Genomic DNA, 19657 nt, shown 5'->3' with positions numbered 1-19657 from the left:
TCTCTGTTAAAAATGTGTTTTCTTTTAAAATGTTGGTTGTTAAGAAGTGTAGAACCAAGATGTTTACACTAAAAATAATATGCTTTGACTTTTTAACTGTCATGTGCTTACAGAAGAGAAACTGGCACTTCTTTGGATGAATATTAGAACAGAAGTCAGATGATTTAAGGAAAAAATGTATTCATATAGCCACAACTCTATATAAGTGGAGAAAAAGAAGTGTGAAAATATATTTTCTTATGACAAAACTTGTTTTATATAAAACTTGACAGGCTGAGAAATTAATAGCAGCAGCTGAAACCAAGAGAAGCAAATCAGTGCTAATGATAGAGTTGTTGAAAATATGTCTGTTTACTTTGAGCACCTCTAAAATTGTCATATGGGGTCTTTTCAATTTAGGCCAGCTCTACTGAAACAACTTTTTTACTCCTGAGGTTCCTACTTAAAAGTGCAGTGAAATTAAGACTACTCACAAATTTCTGCTTTCTTATTTTAATTTGCTTGAATAAAGTGTATCATTTCTGTCTGGGTTCATGTTAAAATAACTTTTGTACAATGTAATATACTCACTAAGACATTCTTGAGAATTATCATAAAGTAAATATGTCTGTGAGGAAATGTAAATAAAAGATAGAATGAGGGCTCCTAAGCGTTCTTATGAGGAGTTTATAATTAATACAAATGTTTGAAAAATGTTATTTCTGTACTTAATAGTAGAGACTTTTACTAGCAACAACTGGAAGTTTCAACAGCAATTGTATTATATACATATACTGAATATGTACAGGTTAAGAGGAATTTATTTTCTCATAAGTTATGTTTGTTTAAGTAAAAAATATTTTGTAATAAGCCTATTACAGCTCCTTATTTGAAGCACCTCATAGCTACACTATGAACGTCAGAAAGGTTTCATACAGGGCAAAAATCTCTGAAGTGAACATTGTTTTCCTTATTTCCTTCTGGACTTCAAAGGAGGTACTGAAGAAAGAAAAAGGAACTACTATATTTCTGTCACTATGGAAGGCACAACTGGATACACAGAAATGGGAAAATAAGTATATTTAATGTAATTATATTATTATTGACCAAGTGATTATTTACAGAAAGTAGAGATAGAAGAGCAGTACCATGGCAACAAGTGAACATCCATGAGCTATATCACATAATATTTGGTTTCTTAGGGTGTTTCTTGTCTAAACATTTTCTACTGCTTAGGCAAATGAATGCTTTCAGCACAACCAACGTTGTGATTTAAAGCAAAGCATCATATTAACTATATTTTATAATAGTCACTCAACCATGCTTTCTGCCAGTTGAGAAACTAGTTGCCTTCTTCATGTACTGCAACTCTTAGATTAACAGGAGTGCAATAAAGGCCATGACTATAAAAACTACTTAAATAACTGCTATTATGGCTTATCATCTATTTGGAACATTAATGTTATTTAAAAAGTTGGAATTTCTCTTTGAAATCCAAAAATTTAAATAGCTTCTAAAAATTTAATTTTGTTTCTTGATTTTATAACAGTCAAGACTAGTTTCTGGAAATAAGGTTTTGTTAATAACATCCAAACATTCTGACCCTTGCCATTTTTTATTGCCCATGGGCTTAGTGGATGTAATTGGAAGACCAGAAGCATTTATGTTCAGTGGGAGCATCTGTACCATCCAATCTTTCATTTTCTTTTGTTGTTTCATGCTTTCAAATATTACAAATATTTGTGTATTTAGATATTTAAAACTGCATCATGAAGATTTGAAGTTTAAGTAAAAGTCTGAGAACTGTTTCCTTGTGCAGAGTTACCTATAGACACCCATTTGCTTCTTAAAACCACCCTGAAATTCCTTTCTGTTATAACTTTACAAAATAGTCTTACATCCTACCTAACAGAATACGTGTATACATGCATATACTGAAAAAAATAGTGAAGTAATGTAGGCAAGATTACATCATGTCTATGATTAACAAGAAACAGAGCACTAGGTTCCCTCTGCAAAGTTTGTGGCAAGAATTAGAAGGTGAAGAGGTCAAGAGAAATATTTGGAATTGAACATGAAAAAGAAAGGTGTAAGAGAAGAGATAAGTACTCTGAAAAGTTCTTGAAAGAATTCTCTAGGAAGTGCTCTCTGATACTATATTGATATCTCACTGTATAGAGAAAAAATAAGGAACTGGTAACACTGAAATCCCCATCCAATTTTTTTTTTTTTTTTTTTTTTTTAAAGAATACACCAATTGTCGACCACAAAACAATTCTTTTTTCTTTTTTTTTTCTTTTTTTTTCATTTGAATATTTTCATATAGTTGTTAAAATCAGTTATGGTGGAGAGATGGTACTGTAGATATGGGATAAAATTAGCATGAAGCTCTTCCGTGGGAGACTGATCACATTACAAAGTATTGAAACTAGTTTTCTTTGTAAGTTTATACATCATTCCTTCCTCAGCACTGTGTTTGTTTCCTAACGCTGCCAATAGTTGGAGATGTTCAGCTGTTTTGGATGAGCTAAAACCAAAATGTTGAATGGTGGTATTATATGTTGCATTTGTCATGTAGTCAAGTTTATTTCCAATAAATCTTCCTAGCGAGACCTCTTGCAATTTGCAGTGGAGCTCAGGCCTGATGTCAGATTTGTCATGATGAACCTAAAAGGATTCAGAGGCAAGGACATGGCTCTCAGATAAAATGCTATGCTGCTACTGGTGTTAAGTATGGTAGGCATCCTGTGTGGGTTATTTCTCAAGTTGCAGAAAAAGCTACTGTTATGACAGATTTGCAATTGAAGTCTTCCAGAATTTTATCTATTCTACATGATGTTTCCAGAACTACTTCTTAAGAGCCTTTGCTGCACCTAGTAATGGAGTAGTTGTATGATGGCAATATGTATTTTTTTTTCTTTTTACTTTTTTAAATAACTTTTCATGCTTTCACTTGAAGAAAACATGCAATGTTGTTTTCCTCTATGTTTTCTTTCGCATTTTTCCAATTTCTTAGAACAGCTAAGGATAGAAATTTCTCTTCATAAATGACAAATTGATAGATATGAAACAGGACGTAGTTGATAAATACAATAGTTCTTTCCAATAGTGAAACAATATATGACTTGATACAAATTAGCAATTTTTTGCTTGTTTATAATTTCTCTATTTAATCGTCTCATTCAGATATTGTTTTTCAATTCAAACATGCCATTCTAATTGCAAATTTAAAGTCAGAACAATGCATTTAGTTTAAGACAAAATTTTCACGTGACTTTTGATAAACAGTAAAATGATCTGTATCCACAGTTCAAGAACTAAGAATTTAATAAAAAGAAAAGGAAATGAATATTGTTTTTTCTTGGAATATGTCAACAGGGCACAGGTTTCCTGATATTTTAAAAATTATGTAGATATTATTGTAGAATTGTTTACTTTAGCAAATGCAGCTATCATTTTCATTATTTCACTCTTAGAAATCATTCATTAATCCCAAATGCTTATTCTCATTAGAATGAGAATGAGCAGAGTAAGAATCTTATTCCCCAATTTCTTTGTTTCTACTTCTCTGCAAACTTTACCAAGGTAGTTTTGTATTTGTGATTGTCTTTTTTATTTCATTTTAGTGATCCACAGGGAATGGACCCAGAATTATGATAAAAATTACTCATGCAATATACATCACCAAAATGAATCCCAGTTCCAGAAACAGAACTAGAAACAAACTATGAGGAAGTATGAGGAAATGAGCTCCTTGTGGCTCTGTTACACAAGGCAGCATCATGATATGTGCAAGCCACATTAAGGAAAGAAGTAATGGTGAAGAAGGACAGTTGCAGTCACTGGAAGCAGTGCAGATGTGCGCTGCCTCTCAGAGACTGGGAGACGGTGACTGGTTTCAGTGCTACACAGCATCATTGAAATATATGCTATTTTTTACTTTCAGATTTTTTTCTCTGATGTATTCTTAGTGCTACTTTGATGTTAACAACAGATTTTGTCTATTCCATCATCAGCATTGCTAAAGAAATTATTATGTATTACTAGGCTAAATGTAAGTCTCTACATAGATGTGCTATTGGTTACTTTAATAGTGAACTATTGATAACAACACTCCCTTGATTTTCCAGTCATCAACCTATTTATCCTTCTAAGGTTCAAGTTAGGCTGTTAACTGCATTTTTCAAGGCCATTTATGAGAACTTGTGACACAAAGTATCCTCTCAGAAGACCAGATTTAAGGAATCTATTGTCTCTTTTGGCTGAACGACCTGATCTGCATTTGCAGAGAGAGAGAGATTAAATTGGCTTGACTGAATTTGCTCCTGAGAGTTAAGTTTGCTGATTCTTCTTCTAAGGTGCTCTTAAGTTTGCAGATATACCAAGAATCCCATTAACTTGAACAAAAGTCAGAGAGAAGTGTGTGTCTAGTTTTCTGAATCTCCTTTTTTGATGTCATGTATTATTTTCAGTTTTCCAGTCTTTCATTGCTTTAGTGCTTGACACATTTACAAGATCTCAGTAATGTGATTACCACTGTTTCACCTACTCACTTCAAAATAGCGACAGATGTAGCTTATGAGGACTGGTCAATTAAATTTCCTATGTACTTAACATGTTTATTCCCTTTAGTTTTGGGTATTCTATTCCATTTAGTTTTATAATTCATATTAGTGACCTGAAAAACAAACAAAGAAACAAACAAAACAAAACTTCTGAGTTCCTAGTATACTCAGTATTAAAGTAAGAGGGAAATCAGAGAGAAAGTCAAAAACAGTGGTACAGACAACAAAGAGAGTGAAATGGAAGGCTGTTGGTAATACAAAAAACAAAACAAACAAACAAAAAAAATCAGAATGAGGTCTCAGCACCAAGTTTCTAAATTCAGTCAAATTCCGTCTTCTCCCCATTGTTGTTTCATCTAGCATTGGATGAAAAAAAAGTCCTGTTCCAATTTAAGTGATATCTTCTTAAGACAAGTAATTTTGAATCATAGATCACTGTGACAATATAATAAAGTATCAGGCACATTCAAAACAAATGTATTATCAATGTGCTTTTTAGAGACTCATGCTTTGATGGTTTCAGATGGTTTCTATGCTGGTGCACTGTCTCTTGTCCATCCACCTTAGAAGGCATAGAATGACAAATGCACGTTCTGAGTCTGTGGGAACTGGGGAGTTCTACTTCCATGGATATTCAATAGGAAGGAGAGGAAGATTAACACAAAATATCCCAAACTAGAGCAGATCTCCATCTCCAACATCCCCTGCCATGGTTCAGCATTTATCAGGATAATTAATTATCTACTTTCTTTCTTTTCTTCGTATTTTCTCTCTCCTCCATGTTAAGGATTGCTCTTGAGCACCTACTTATAATGTGTAGGAAGAAAAACTGTTTTGTCAGGGAAAGGAAAGGGAAGTTGGGAGGTATTCAATCTGCCTGACATACGCTGAGCTTACTCAGGCTGTCAGTACTGAAATGTCCTTGGGATTTCTAAAAATTATAGATGACAATTTCTTAACTTAGTGAGTGTTTCATCTTACACAGAGGAATTCTGTCTTATATCTTCTCTTGACAGATAAAGAGGATCTGATCACAGACCTAAAAATTAGTAGTTTCCTGGGTGAAAATGATTACAACTTGATTTGAAACAGAACAAAAGACATACCTGTGAGAAATACACTTGGTGTTTAAAAGGGTCAATTTAACAAAGCTGAAAACAATTATAAGACAACTCAGCTGGGAGGAAGGACTTGATTGGAAAAATCTAAATAATTATCGCACAATATTTAATTTTTTTAACTACATATCTAAAATGCCATGGGCAAAAACTTCAGCCTGGTGAAAACTCAAAGTAAACCACATGGTAGCTTAAAGGATAAACTAAGGTAACTACAGGGATGTGGCAACCTCCACCCACACGATCAATAAGTTACGAAAAGAAAGAAAATAAAATGAGAGCAATGAATATAAATTAGATCACTTTTATTATTAGAAAATTATTTTAAAAGCATAAAACATTATACAACCAGTAGGTGATATTTTTTTCTGTGAGACTTATCAACTTAATTTGTAAAAATCAGAATATTGAGTGCTAATCTGGACATGACGAGTGAAGGTGGGTGAGCTTAGCAAATTCTCAGTGCATTCACACATGCTTGAACACGACTCAGCTTTTAGTAGAAATTGTGTCCCAGATAAATTTTCTTTTCTCAGTATTCTCCCCTGGTCTTCATAGCTCCCAGTACAGCTCTGGGCATGTATGCATATATATATATAAAATTAAAGATAATATAATGTATTTTATATGCTTATCTTTGTATTGATCTGCTAATACAGTGCATTTTGGTTAAGATTTTTTGAACAGCATTCATCACTAACTATATGTGTTTTTGGAAGAGTACTATTGGGATTAGTTCTTCCCTGTCCTGATGAGTTACATTAGCTACATAGAAAAGGAAGTGTTACGACTGGTATTGACTGCAAATTCAAAAGCTGTGAATTTATTTACAGTGAAGATATAGCTTACTATATCTAGTGTACTTGGATTGCATATAATTTGAACACATTTTGTAGTATATTTTCTAGTATGATAAAACATGAACTCAAATATCTAGGAAAAAGAATGCAAGTCACACTGAATGGTAAGGCCTATCCATGGAGCAACATCTCAGAAAAGAAATTAGGCTTTGTTGGACAATAAAAGACTGATTTTCTATGTGGCTGTATGGCTAAAACACATTAATGCAATTCTTTGCTATATAAACATTGAACTCGAAAGAATTATGAGTAGGAGAATTTAACTCATTATTTCATTTTGGTAGTTTGACTACTGCAAGCCTTTATCTACTACCTGCATTCAGCAGAATAAGGATATTGATAAACTGGAAAGCCTTCAGAAAGGATGAAGTCATCTCATGAGAATATTCTGAAGACAGAAATATCCTTCCTGCTGAAAGACTCCAGTTGTCTATTTTCTTTATGAAAAATGAAAGTTTAAGAGGTGACCTGATCTAAGCCTCACCCAAATGAAACGGAAAACACAGCAGTAGAGTGATCTTCATTTAATCTCAGAAAGAATAAGATCTGTTTCTTGGTCATAAAACAAGACAAAATCAGACTTGAAAGTAGACAGAAACAACTACTGCTGGAGTAACTTATCAGTTCTGTGGTAGATTCTGGAGAATGTTTTCCTAAAGCTTATTAAAAAATTACTGGTGTGGTATGCTGTTGAAATGATGTCTGGTCAATCAAAGTATATGGCTTTACACATTACACGCTCATAAATCTCTAAGACTGGAACTACCTTCTCTGTGAAGTGTTTGGTAAATCTCTAATACTTTGAAGAGTAACGAAATTTGAAATTATGATTTCATCTTCCATGAATCCACCAGAGACCAGTATAGATCTTGAAGACAATTGTTGGTTTGAAGGTGTGATAGATGACTACCTGCTTCTTTTTCTGTCTGGTAGAAGAAAAGTGAGGAGAAGAAAGGTCCTTAATAACTCTGTTTCAGGTCTTGTATTCTGATGGCATTCCTTTAGTCTTACAGTTGATGCCTTATAGCTTATCTTGAATGAAGAGTGATATGCAAAGACATGATATCTGTGCTATAGCTTGTTCATGATGATGATTAGTCTGTATACTATCTAAGTTCTGTAAAATACAAAATTATGTGGTAGCTTTTGTCCCCTCTTCAGGGCTACTGACAGAAATCAGGTGGGTAGTAGTTCAGAGTGAGGACAAGCGAAGCACAAAGTTTCCTAAGAAGGAAAAGCCCAGGTAGAGTAAAATAGGCCTCTATTTTATGAGCAATGTGAGTGCTGCAAGTTGAAAGGGGAAATGCAAGAGGAAGCATCTATATTCAGGACAGCAGTGACAGCTGGCTGTAAAGTGAAATCATCCTTTCTCTGAGCTGTCTGAAGAGTAGAAGTTTTGGAAGCTGGATTCGAAAGAACTGTGGAAATCAAACATCTAGCCTGAATTAAATCACTATACCAGTCTCTTTCTGAACATCCTTGTGTAAGGATTCAGAAAGGTGAAGCAAGGCAAAGGAGAAGCAAGGCAAACCTAAGGTAAATTACTGACATCAGTGAAAGAAACTGACAGGGAAAAGTGAAAGAGAAATAGAAATACAATACAGCATTCACTTCTGAAAGTAAAACATGAAGGATTTTTTCTTTTGCTTTTGTTTTGTTTTTTAATGTTCTAGAATAAAAAATAAAATTAAAAAAGGGGAGTTTGTATATATAGAAAGGTGCTGTTTTTCTTACTGTTTTGCTTTAATCTTACCTACAAAATGCTTCCTCCATACACATTTTATCAAAGCATGTTTCCAGATACTGATTATCAAAGTAGATATTATCTTCATGGAGGATGCTTTAACATGAGAATACTCATTGATTATTATTTAAAATTATCATAAAAACCTATAATTAATCTGGAAATTAAGGGAATATCCACATATTTAAAATTGTTTATAGATTGTATATCTTCTACATTTTTTTAATGGTCATGGATATTCATATGTAGAAAGACAACTCTTTACTTTTTATTCTTCTACTGATGATTAAGTTGTGTGGGAAGAGCTCTGAGTCACCCCCATGGCAAGAGCTCTGGAGTCACACTATCGGAGTGCTGCTCATTGGACAACTTCCCCAGAAGAGATGCAAGGTGTGTTAACATGAGCAGACAGCAACACTCATGTAGCGCCGTGCTTTTCTTATCACCTTAGCTCACTCATTGCTGTTTTTGGCATCTGCCACATAACTATTCTGGAAAGAGTTAAAATATAATGAATGGTGTGTGTTGATTTAATTGCAAATACACAAATAAATTTCTGGGTATTATTAGACTTCTTTGTATTTTAGGTATGTACGATATTTCTAAAATGTTGGAAGTTAACACCATATTCATAAAGGTTGAGGAGGAACTATCAGAGCATCTTTCTTTTTTACATGCCTGATCATAAGCTGAATCAATCATGGGACATGATACTAGAAAAGCACAGTCAATTTACGGACCCAGATACAACTTCAGTCTAGATGTAATGTTCAACTGTGCCTAGCATGGTTGGGAGCACACATGTCACACAGGGAAGGATCAGCAGAACCCTAATCAGCCATTTCCTGTAAACTGAGTCTTCATTTGAAGATTTCTGAATTCATTTTCTGCTGTCTTTGACCTTGGCCATTTTGAATTATAAAAGTTTGTTATAAAATCGCAGTAGTGGGTTTTTATTATTACTTTCTAATTTTCCACAGAGGGGTTCAAGTCATGGTGCTGGGCAATAAGAAGGCACCAGTGTGACAAAAGGCTGAGTGTTGAGAAGACCTCCTATGTATTGCAGCCTTTCTGCTTCACTATCCTCAGTCTATCTGGGAGATGACATGGAACTTCATTACCTCAAGGTGAGCCAGGGAACAATTAAATGCAATATACAAAGAGTGTGAGATAGTAGCTGTGACTGAGTCCACCAAAAAGTGGAAAAGGGCAGGAAAATGACATCTAATTCTATAAGGTACAGCATGCTTTACATGGACTCCAGCTCTACAAAGGTAAGATAGCACCAAGTGTCCCATCATATGGGCATATCTCTTTTCACCTAAACCAAGTTCCACATAATTTATCCACTGAATAGCAAGACACCTGTTTTTTCCTCAGTAAGAGGAAATTCTATGCCAACTCAAATCATAACCTGACTTGTTTGTATTGAATTAGTACAGTCATTAGGATTTTAACTATTTTTATTTGGTGACAGCTTGCTACTGATACTGCCTTTGGGACAGGCAGCTCTGTCTTTTATGTTGCTTTTCTTATCACTGACACAAGAAAATGACTGATTGGTTTTGGCCTTTGCTTGAAACCCCTTTTCGTGACTTACTTGAGCACATATCCTGTAGCAAATAGATATTGCTGCTGTGCACTGCCGTCTTCGTTTACTAGCCTGAACAAGTGCTGACAGATGAGGGAGCTGACAGTCTGCCCTACTGTTGAATCTGGAAGATACAGTTACACGTGATTTTGCTGGCTTTTAAAGACCTGAATAACTGCAATTGTGTATAAGGGTCACCTCTGGGCTCAGTTATCATTCTAAAAAAAAAAAAAAAAAGTGTTTTTTTTTTTTGTATTTTTGTTTTTTTTTTTAATTTTTGGTCTTCTGCTAAGTGATGTACAAGGATTGCTTGGCATTAGAAAGTCAGGTTTTCATAAAGTGATACATAAGAAATGACATTAATAGTATTATGATGGAAAACAGAGATGCTAGGTGTTGCTTATGTGCTTATTATTGTAAAAATGTATCGACTGATAGTTTTCCAATAAAAGTGGCTCTGAAAACAATCTCTCTTCCTCCCTACAGCCTGTCTGCCTGCCTGTCTACTGAGAATTTTGCATCATTTTATCTAATGATACCAGGCACTGTCTGCCAACTTGCTTGTTAGGAGTCCACTCCTCTTTTTGTTTCAGTGGTGCTAAGTATGCAAAATAAGGCAATGACTAGGGTTATAATCCCACATCTCACTAGTGCTTGAGAATTCTATCGTTCACAATGGCAGTATAAATGAGCATAGAGAACAAACACAAAGCTCTTTGCTTTGCACTCCATAGTTATGTTTTCCAACATGGAATGTTTTGTTCAATAATCTTATTTGGGGTTAACCTCTCCTTCTTATATCTATATCTGTTTAACATCAAAATTTCAAAACTTTAGCAAGGAAGCTGTAATTTAAATCAAACATACTAACTAAAAGATCTCCCTAGTGATTGTGAGCTTTTCAGCTTCTATAAACTGAATTTGATGTGCCAATATTCAGTATTTGCTCTGACTCCCCTTTGCCACACTACAGTGACAAATAGATTCTAGATTATGACTTAATGGTTACCACCTCCATTTTTCTTCATTTCCAGAGTCTTTTACATTCAGCTTTTCTTTCTCTTTTCTTATTGCAAATATTGGTAATTACTAGAAAAGCATCTTATTACTTCCGTTACAAAGGATTCTCAACTTATTTGAAACATAAGAGCTTCTCCAATCTATACAGTCTCTCTGATACAGTATTTTGCAAGAACTTTTACAAATCCATTAACAATGTTTCTGAGTTTACCTAAAAGCATACTAGGCAGAAAGTAGTCATATGCATCTAATTATCAAAGCAGGCTGATATCTATTGCCTAGCATGCACAGAAAAGTGATTAATTTTAACCTTTTTAGGGTTTGTACTTAAGAGCTTCAGTACAGAGTTTTTCTATTTAAATATGCTTTGTCTGCCTCTTTGATACATTCACAGTGTGTTCTTATTTACATTATTTTAAGGAGACATAGTAAAAAGGAAAGAAAGCTGTTGCCCTGATATAATTTTTGTTTATTATTGATATGTATAGTCAGCCAGAAAGATGTTTCTCCAGAAATGATTTTTAACTACAGTCATCTTTTTAATCCTATAAAATTCTAATGTGACTGAAGAACTGATAGAGATCATAGAAAAAAATGTTGAAAGGTAGGGGATTTATAGACCCACTCTTTAAAACTCTTTGTTTTGCTTTTATTTCTTGTTAATACCCATCTAGGAACACACTTAATTAACATTCTGGATGAAACGTAACATTATTAAGGCTTCACTACACTCATAGACACCTTTCAATTAAGGTGCTTGAGTTCACATTAAACATGCTTTGCAATCCCCAGAAAAATCTTTAAGGAAAACCAGCAGTCTTGACAATTTTATGTTAAGTAAGGAGTTTTGTTCTTTATTTATTTGTTTCTTTGTGTGTGTGTGTGTTTAAAAAACAGCCTTCAGGCCTTTTGCAAAAAGAAGTTAAAATGCTTTGGAAATGTCTAATTTTTAAAAGTCTCTGGCTAACCTCCAGCTTTTGCTGCTTTTTTAAGAAGCAGTGCTTTGTAGAGGCCAGCATTTTCACTGGGATTTCCTGGCTCTACATAGCATTGTACTGAATTTGAACCACCTCACATTTTTATGAAGGAGCAAAGTAGCTCTGGTTTAATACATGAACAAATCAGTGCCTATCAAGGCTGTGGAAGAAACTGCTGTTCCGGAATCAGGTCTTTGATCCCCAAAGTTTGTGTACCTTCCTTCTCTCGTTATCAACTATTTTGCATACTTTTCTTGTGCTGTTGTGCCAGACTAATGATATTTTGTTATAATTTCATTATAAAATGAACTTCAGTAACACATTAAAGAAATTAAATTAAATTAATGAATGTTTATGTTGTTGTCTTTTTTTTTCCTATGGAAGACTGAAAGTATTAATCAAAGTAAATGCCAAAAAGTAATAATTTTCAAGTACTGCTTTTTCTGCCTTTTCTAGCTTTTGTCCAAGCTAAACTTTCTTTCCTCTCTCTCCTTTTCTTTTCTTTTTTCTTTTTTTTAAACTTAGATAAACTATCTTTCTTTCTAAGCACTACTTATGGTTTCAAAAAAAATGGAAGTAATCTAGAGTTCACTTAAAGATCAAGTGCTTGTGTTTTCAAGTATCTTGAAAGTTTATTAATGCTTTCCAACTCATTTCCTACTTCCCTTCCAAAAGCACTCCTTAGTGGATTGTAAAGGTTTTCAGATAATAAACATCTGATCCAAGTTTCTTATGATTTTTCTTTTCAGGACATCACATACTTTCAGAAATCTGGTAAATTTTTATGGTAATATAAAAATTTGGTATTCTGACTGGGTGCTAAGAGAGGTGAACTTATTAGGTTTTTAGCATCTGTTAAAAAATTCATTTCCTCATTCTGAGAAAATCAGCTTTTCTTTAATACCCATATTCATATGATGTTTCAGTCAGAAGAATAAAAGGTTGCTGAACTTTCCACTCACAAATAACTGTATCTGATATCAAAATGGTCATGACCTTTTAAATAAAAAGCACTCTTTTGAAGTACAATGGAGATCTGTAAAAAATTGTCATTTTTATGTATTTTATGGACTTGACAGAAGTATTTGCATCTCTAAATAAAGGATCTCTTTGATCGTGTATGACTTCCAAAAAGAGACCAGCCATCTATTTGTGATCAAAGATCTCATGGATGAGATATAAGCTTACACTCCCCTAAACACATACTTGACAGACTCTCAAACTGGGGTTTCAGCACAAGATCCTCCCTCTTCCAGCACCAAAAGTGTAATCTCACAGAGGACTAGCACCAGGAACACAGAGGGAACCTTCTGAACACAAACTACTGTTCGGCTTCTTGTAAAATCCTGGACTCTTTACCACATTTCCGTAGCCACAGAGGTTTTTGATGCTTTCGGATTTTATGACAATTCCTAAGGCATCTAGGCTATAAAACATTAAACTCAATGTCATTGTGGCAGTGTTATTAAGGCCTGTAAAAGTAGCCTAGTAAAGAAACTTAGAGCAGGGTTAGACATTGCCTACAATCAACAACCTTTTTTTGTGATTCTGATTAAAATTTAATGAAAATGTTTCTGTGAGGTGAAGACTTGTCAAGAGCAAGGAAGGAAAGATCAACATTTACTCAACCCAAATCTAATCCAGCCACCTTTCCCTCTTCTCATATTCCCCATTCATAGAAAGGGCTAGAACATCCCATCTACACCTGAAACAAAACAGGCAGAATGACATGGCCTCCTACACAGGAAAGAGGATTAAAAAAAACAACTCTTATTTGTAGGACCTGAGGGATCTAAAGCTCTTTCTGCATCACTCTGCCAGTAACAGCTCACCTATTTAAGCCAGAAGCTTTTCTTTGACTATAAGGAAATAAAATTCCAGTGGGGCCACAGTAAGTCTTATTCAAAAACCCACCACTGTAAAATGTAAGAAGGCAGAATTCAGTGATGATCAACTCAGAGCCAAAATAAACCAACAAACCCAACACTGCAAAGTCCCAGTGTGACTGTGTAGTTCAGGCTATGCAAACTGTTTAGACCAGACAAACTCTGCAGCTCCGTCTCTGGATACTCTTTACTGATTAGGAAGTGGTGCTGGTGAAATTATCACATTAACATTTTACAGGAATACAAAAGAAGGACAAGAAAGAGAGAAAGAAAAAGAAGCTAGGGGTAGGGTTCTTCACTATGGTTTCTGAAAGCATTGCAAAACTCCCTGGAGCCAGCGCTGTATCATGATGAGTTGAAGAGCATTTGTAACTGATTAAACAATAGAGGGAAGTAGAAATGAGTTAATAAAACAAGTAGTTTAAATATTGACTTGTGATTTTACACATATATTGAATGTAAACTTTGTTGTTGCTGCAGCCTGCTAAATATATTTGGTTAGTAAGGCAAAATGCTATGCTGTCCTAATCTTATGTTCCCCCCGTGACATTTGAAAGGCCAGAGATTCAGCAATGAGGCACTGGCCTTCAAAATTCTTGTCACAAACATCATATAAAGCAGTTCAGGGTAGAAAGTCAATCATCGATCACAGTTACACTGTCCTTCCTGTACAGCTCAAATGATTTTGTAGCATAAGCAATTTTGTACTGGATCCAACTCTATTCTGACATTGGACTTCTGGGTTACATCATTTTACTACATGGTTTTAGTCAACACATACTGTGATGAAGTAAAGTGAATTCTGCTGGAGGATGTGTTTGTGACCACAGTTTCTTTATCATTCCTTCAGCAATTCTGTCGTTAAGACCAAACTTGAGATTTAGAGAATTGTTTAACGAACAAAGAAGAGAGCATCTTTGCTATTAGTGTTCTGTTTATTTAAAAGAATAAAAAGAGAATAAGATCTGTTGAAGACCTTGTTATGTGTATGTCTATCCAATAGGCAAAGACAAAGAAGGGTGCCGTGTAGTACAAATACAGAGTTTGGAAAAAATTGGACCTCAAAGCTGACCAACTCTACAAAATAAAGTATTGATCATTAAAAATCTGAAAATAGCCATGGCTAATCTAGAAATTCAAGTGAAATTTAATATGGCAGGCAAACCTTGATTTTAATATTCTTTTCTGGCTTAGTTAAATAATTAATTAGAAAGTTCAATTACAATTATATACAGTTAAAATTAACACTTTTTTATTATAAAGAGATAAGATAAACTTGACACTGAAGATCTGTATCATCCTCAGGTGAGTCTTTTTTTGGTAAGGAGTGTAAGTCTTATGCTAGAATTTGTGCAATAAAGTAACATACTGGTCCAAACACAGAAAAAAAAAGGAAAATATAATTGATTACATTTTTTTTTATTTTATTTTTTTTTTTTTTAAGCAGGAGAATATTCTAAAAGAAACATTTGTGTAGCTTCCAACAAAGTTATGAGGGATTTTTAGATAAATTGGTATTTCAGATGTCACTGACAAAATTCCCCAGAAACGGATATGCAACCTTCTCTTAACAGAATGGATAATAAATAATGTTAAAAATCATTGTTCATTGTTCAGCTTCCCTTCTTGTTAACAAGTGACCTTTGATAGAAAAAGTGATTCATTCTTTGGTGATTCACATTTCTGCCTCTCCTAAACTAAAGTTTTTTGTTTGCATCTTCAGTCACTTTTGGAATCAAAATTATCCTACATAACTCTATCACATAATTCCTTCTAAATTTTGATCTAGGAAACAGTGAATCAAAACATAAAAAAGACTTAGAGGGGAAAACAGGAAAATCTTTATCAAACATAGTCAAAGAGCTGGAGTCACTTAGATTACACATATATTGAAATGTTTAATAATTAATATTCAGATGTTTCTCTAATGAAAATAAAACAGAACAAAATCAAAGTTACATTTAAATGCACTCTGTTTTACAACAATATTTTTTTACTACTTTATTTAGTCAGAAATGTTTCAAAAGATGTTCTGAAATGCTAATTCAGTTTTTCAGGCTACCCATGTAGCATATAACCTATATAACCTAACAATTACTCCTTGATAAGGAAAGACATATGACACATATATCACATATATCACATTATTACATATAGAATATGTAATAAAATTAGAACTGGATTATTTATCACAAACCTTTTTTTTTTTTTTTTTTACTGAACTCTGATTCAGTTATAATACGGTACTGTTTTGAATGTGTTCTGCCTTCTTTCTTTATTTTATTGTTTTTATTTGCTTTTTTTTTTTTTTTTTTTTTTTTTTTTGCTTACTTGTCCAAATCTCTAAATGGAGTTGGTATACAACACCATTAATCCATTTGTACGAAAAAGCAGCAGCCTTAGTATTTGCCTGTATAAAGTCAACCAGTGTACTGCTGATTAGACAAACACAGACACATTCTAACCCCTGAAGAATTCTGGAAATTGTAGTAGAATTGGTATTTCCAGTATAAAATACCATAATTTCCTCAAAATGGCTTTTTAAAATTTATTTGTATGTTCATTTGTTATTAAAGTAGAATTTTTCCTGGGTGAGCCCTTACCGTGCTCTTATATATGTGACAGTATTTGATACTTGAGGCACAGAAATTCTGAGGGCACAAAGCAATGCTGAGAATGAGATTCTTCTGTCTCTTTTAGTAACTGCTTCAGCTTTAAACAGTTGAATTTAATTTCTGAGAAGTAACAATCATTTTCTCTCTACTTGTGACTATTTTTATTACTTCAAAATTCTATAGTGCTAGTCTTAAATCAAGACCACATTTTCTAAGAACTGTAGAAATACTGAAAGTCAAAATGAAAAATCCCAATTATTTTCTTTTTTAGTACCTTAACTGGTGTTAAAGTACAGGTTTCAATCTGTGCTCTAGTAAATTCTGTGCAAAATATATTCTATGAACTTGAGTGTAGTAAAATGAAAGGTCCTATGATTTTAGACTGAGGAAAGACTTAAGAAATATAAACATAAGTAAGCATATAAACAGCATTAATTTAATGTAGATTGGGTTCATATCTGAACACAAATTTATATTTCTCATTTTTTTAGACCAAAGGCATGAAATCCCTATAGCACATACATATAATGAAGTACAGAAAGCAAATGATGAATAATAAATGGTGTCTCATTGTATGTTCTCTTTTGGAAAGAATTTGCATTAAATGACATTTTTGACTTGTCATTCAAAAATAAAACTAAGTCTGCCTTCTCAATGTAATATTTACAAAGAAAAATCTTGTCTTTTTTTCCGCTGTGAATAGTAGAATACTGCACACATATATTTCTGGGCCGAGGCAGATTAAGTCATCTGGCTAGATCTATCATATGCTGATTTTGTTGCTATAGAATATATTTCATAATTTGTTTCATTCTTCATCAAGAATTGATTGTTAGGTACACTTCTATGTGTTGCACATGATCTGAAGAAATTAATAGCGAATAATAAATAAATATACTGTGAACCTTATTATCTGGCTGTGTCACAGAAACTATGCCATCACTTAACTATTGTTGACATTGAAAATTGAAAGCAAAGCATCTCAAAAGTCAGGAACAGATAAAATGTCTTTCATTTTATGTTTGCATCATGCAAACATATAGGTAATCTCATTTATAGAAATATGAATGGCATGAATTCTGACCTTAAAAATTTGCGAAATCTTCGTGGAAAGATGAAAGTAAAACCAAACTATTTTATTTTGCCAATCTGAAGAGTGTATAGCAAAAGAAATCCAAATTAATTCAGAGCTGCAGGATTAATTATGCAGAGTGAACCAAGCTCAGATAACACCCTTCTGTCTTCACTGAATCCGTGAGGAAGGCCCTATTCAAGAAGGCCTTGAATCTCAAGAGAAATTCTTCTTTCCTTCCTATTCAATAACCAAAAAATAAGTTTTCCTGCATGATGTATTTGACACGTAACCTCTGATTTTAAATGCAAAGGTCAGATTTAGCCTCAAAACTAGGAGAAAACTGCATCTTCAAAAGAACATAGGTTAATGTTTCTGTCCACTAGGTTCAATACTGTGGACCTAGTACTGGGGAGTTGCCTTCTCAGTTCCTGCTGACAAGTGAATTAATTCTTTCTATCTTGATCTCAGTTCTGAGCTTTTCAGCAACAAAGGAGTGTTTCCCAAATTGTATTTGAATCAGGTAACAAAAGCCATGCTGCACAAAGAAGAGGGAAAAAAAAAAAAAAAAGAAGAATGTAGGAATGTTTTATTTCAACTCTAAAATATCACTATTGTTTGATTAAGATCTAACCATTTAGACGATCATAAACCTGAGTAAAGTGGCAGGCAAGCAGCTGATCTGATATAGTCTTAATTGAGCTGCTAGGGTATTGTTGGAGAACGCATGGCATTTCTAGGTTCTGAATTGCTGTTATTGTCTTTAGAGTAGTGGATAAAAACTGTAGGAATACCTTAGAAATTGTTTTGCATTCAGAAGCTTGATAGAAGCATTTTAGTGATATGAATCACAAAAGGGTAAGGAAAACAAAAGTAACAGATTTTTTACTTTTTTTCCAATTTATCGTGTATTGGAGACATTTTGTAGGGATAAGTTATGTGGCCAGAATATAATTTAATAATTCTAAAATACAACATAGTTTTGTTTATTCCCTGTAACATACTTTAAGAGATTTGTGAATCACAGTCATGTGGACACTCCCATAAAATACTTGTACAGGTATTTATAGATACATGCAAAGGCAAAAGTGTCTCAGAAAGTAAAGAATATTTATTCAGCTGCATTTACAGAAACATGTTCTCTCTTCTCTATATTATTTAGATAAATCTAAATAGAGTTTAGTTTGAAATAATATTGGAAAGATCCATTTGTGCTCATGTAGCCTAATTTTGTTAATTTGTAGTCATACGAATCATTGCTCAGAAAGAAATTACTGAAATAAGTACTGTAAGGCACATCTCAAAATAGTGATGACACCAAAATCATACCCTCACTTATACTCAGAGGTTTTCACTCATCTGCTCAAATTTAGGTATCTATCAAGCATGATGTGTATTTGAGCTACTTACCTGAATCGTCTTTGTAACCGATGGCTGTCAAGAAAGGCTTTCAGGGAGGAGCTTCTCTCCTCCCATGGCAGGCATCTAAAATAAGCCAAATGAGTCATGCCCTCAAAGTGCCTATCTCTTTACTGACTACAAAGAGAGCCTAGATAACTAGCTGAGATGTGAAAGTCTATGCAGTAGTTGTCTGAAGTTAACAGATATAGCTCACACAAGGTGATTTTATACTACTTAGCTGACATACGTGCCTCTATGCAAATCTTTAGGATTGATCAGTTCAGACTTTTCAGAGTAGCATCAGTTCTAGTCAGTTTTACAGCAGATTGCAGTTAAAATGATGCAATGCCTATTTGTCATTATGGCAAACCCATTTCATGTCAGTTTAGCCTAACTTCGCTGTGAATTGAATTAAGATGAATTAATGTGAATTCAATTCATAGTGATTTAATGCACTAATTTAATTTCTCAAAAACAAGGTTTTAGTTTGCCTAATTTTATGTGGGTATAGGAAAGTTTTCGAGTTATTTTAAAGTGAATATCAACCACTCTGAGTCAGAGACTGAAAGAAATCACAAGAAATAAAATTGTTGGGAAGATAAGTCTCAACTGTTAAACTAACCTTACAGAGAATAGGAGAAAATATTGATTTTTGTTTGGTCATTAAAACATTTATTTTCAAAATTTGCTTTTTTCAACAGGAAAAAATGCTCAGTATCCCTCTATTTGACCATCTGAAAATTTCATGTGTCTATGCCTCTATGTGAGCAGATAAAATTATATGTTCCAAAGTCTAAAATGTAATGCTCTTTAAATAGTCTGCACGTTT

Source organism: Gallus gallus, chromosome 2 (assembly GCF_016699485.2).
Source record: "Gallus gallus isolate bGalGal1 chromosome 2, bGalGal1.mat.broiler.GRCg7b, whole genome shotgun sequence".
In the NCBI taxonomy this organism is placed as follows: domain Eukaryota; kingdom Metazoa; phylum Chordata; class Aves; order Galliformes; family Phasianidae; genus Gallus; species Gallus gallus.
The sequence above is the reverse complement of the archived record's forward strand: the minus strand, read 5'-3'. Positions refer to the sequence as shown.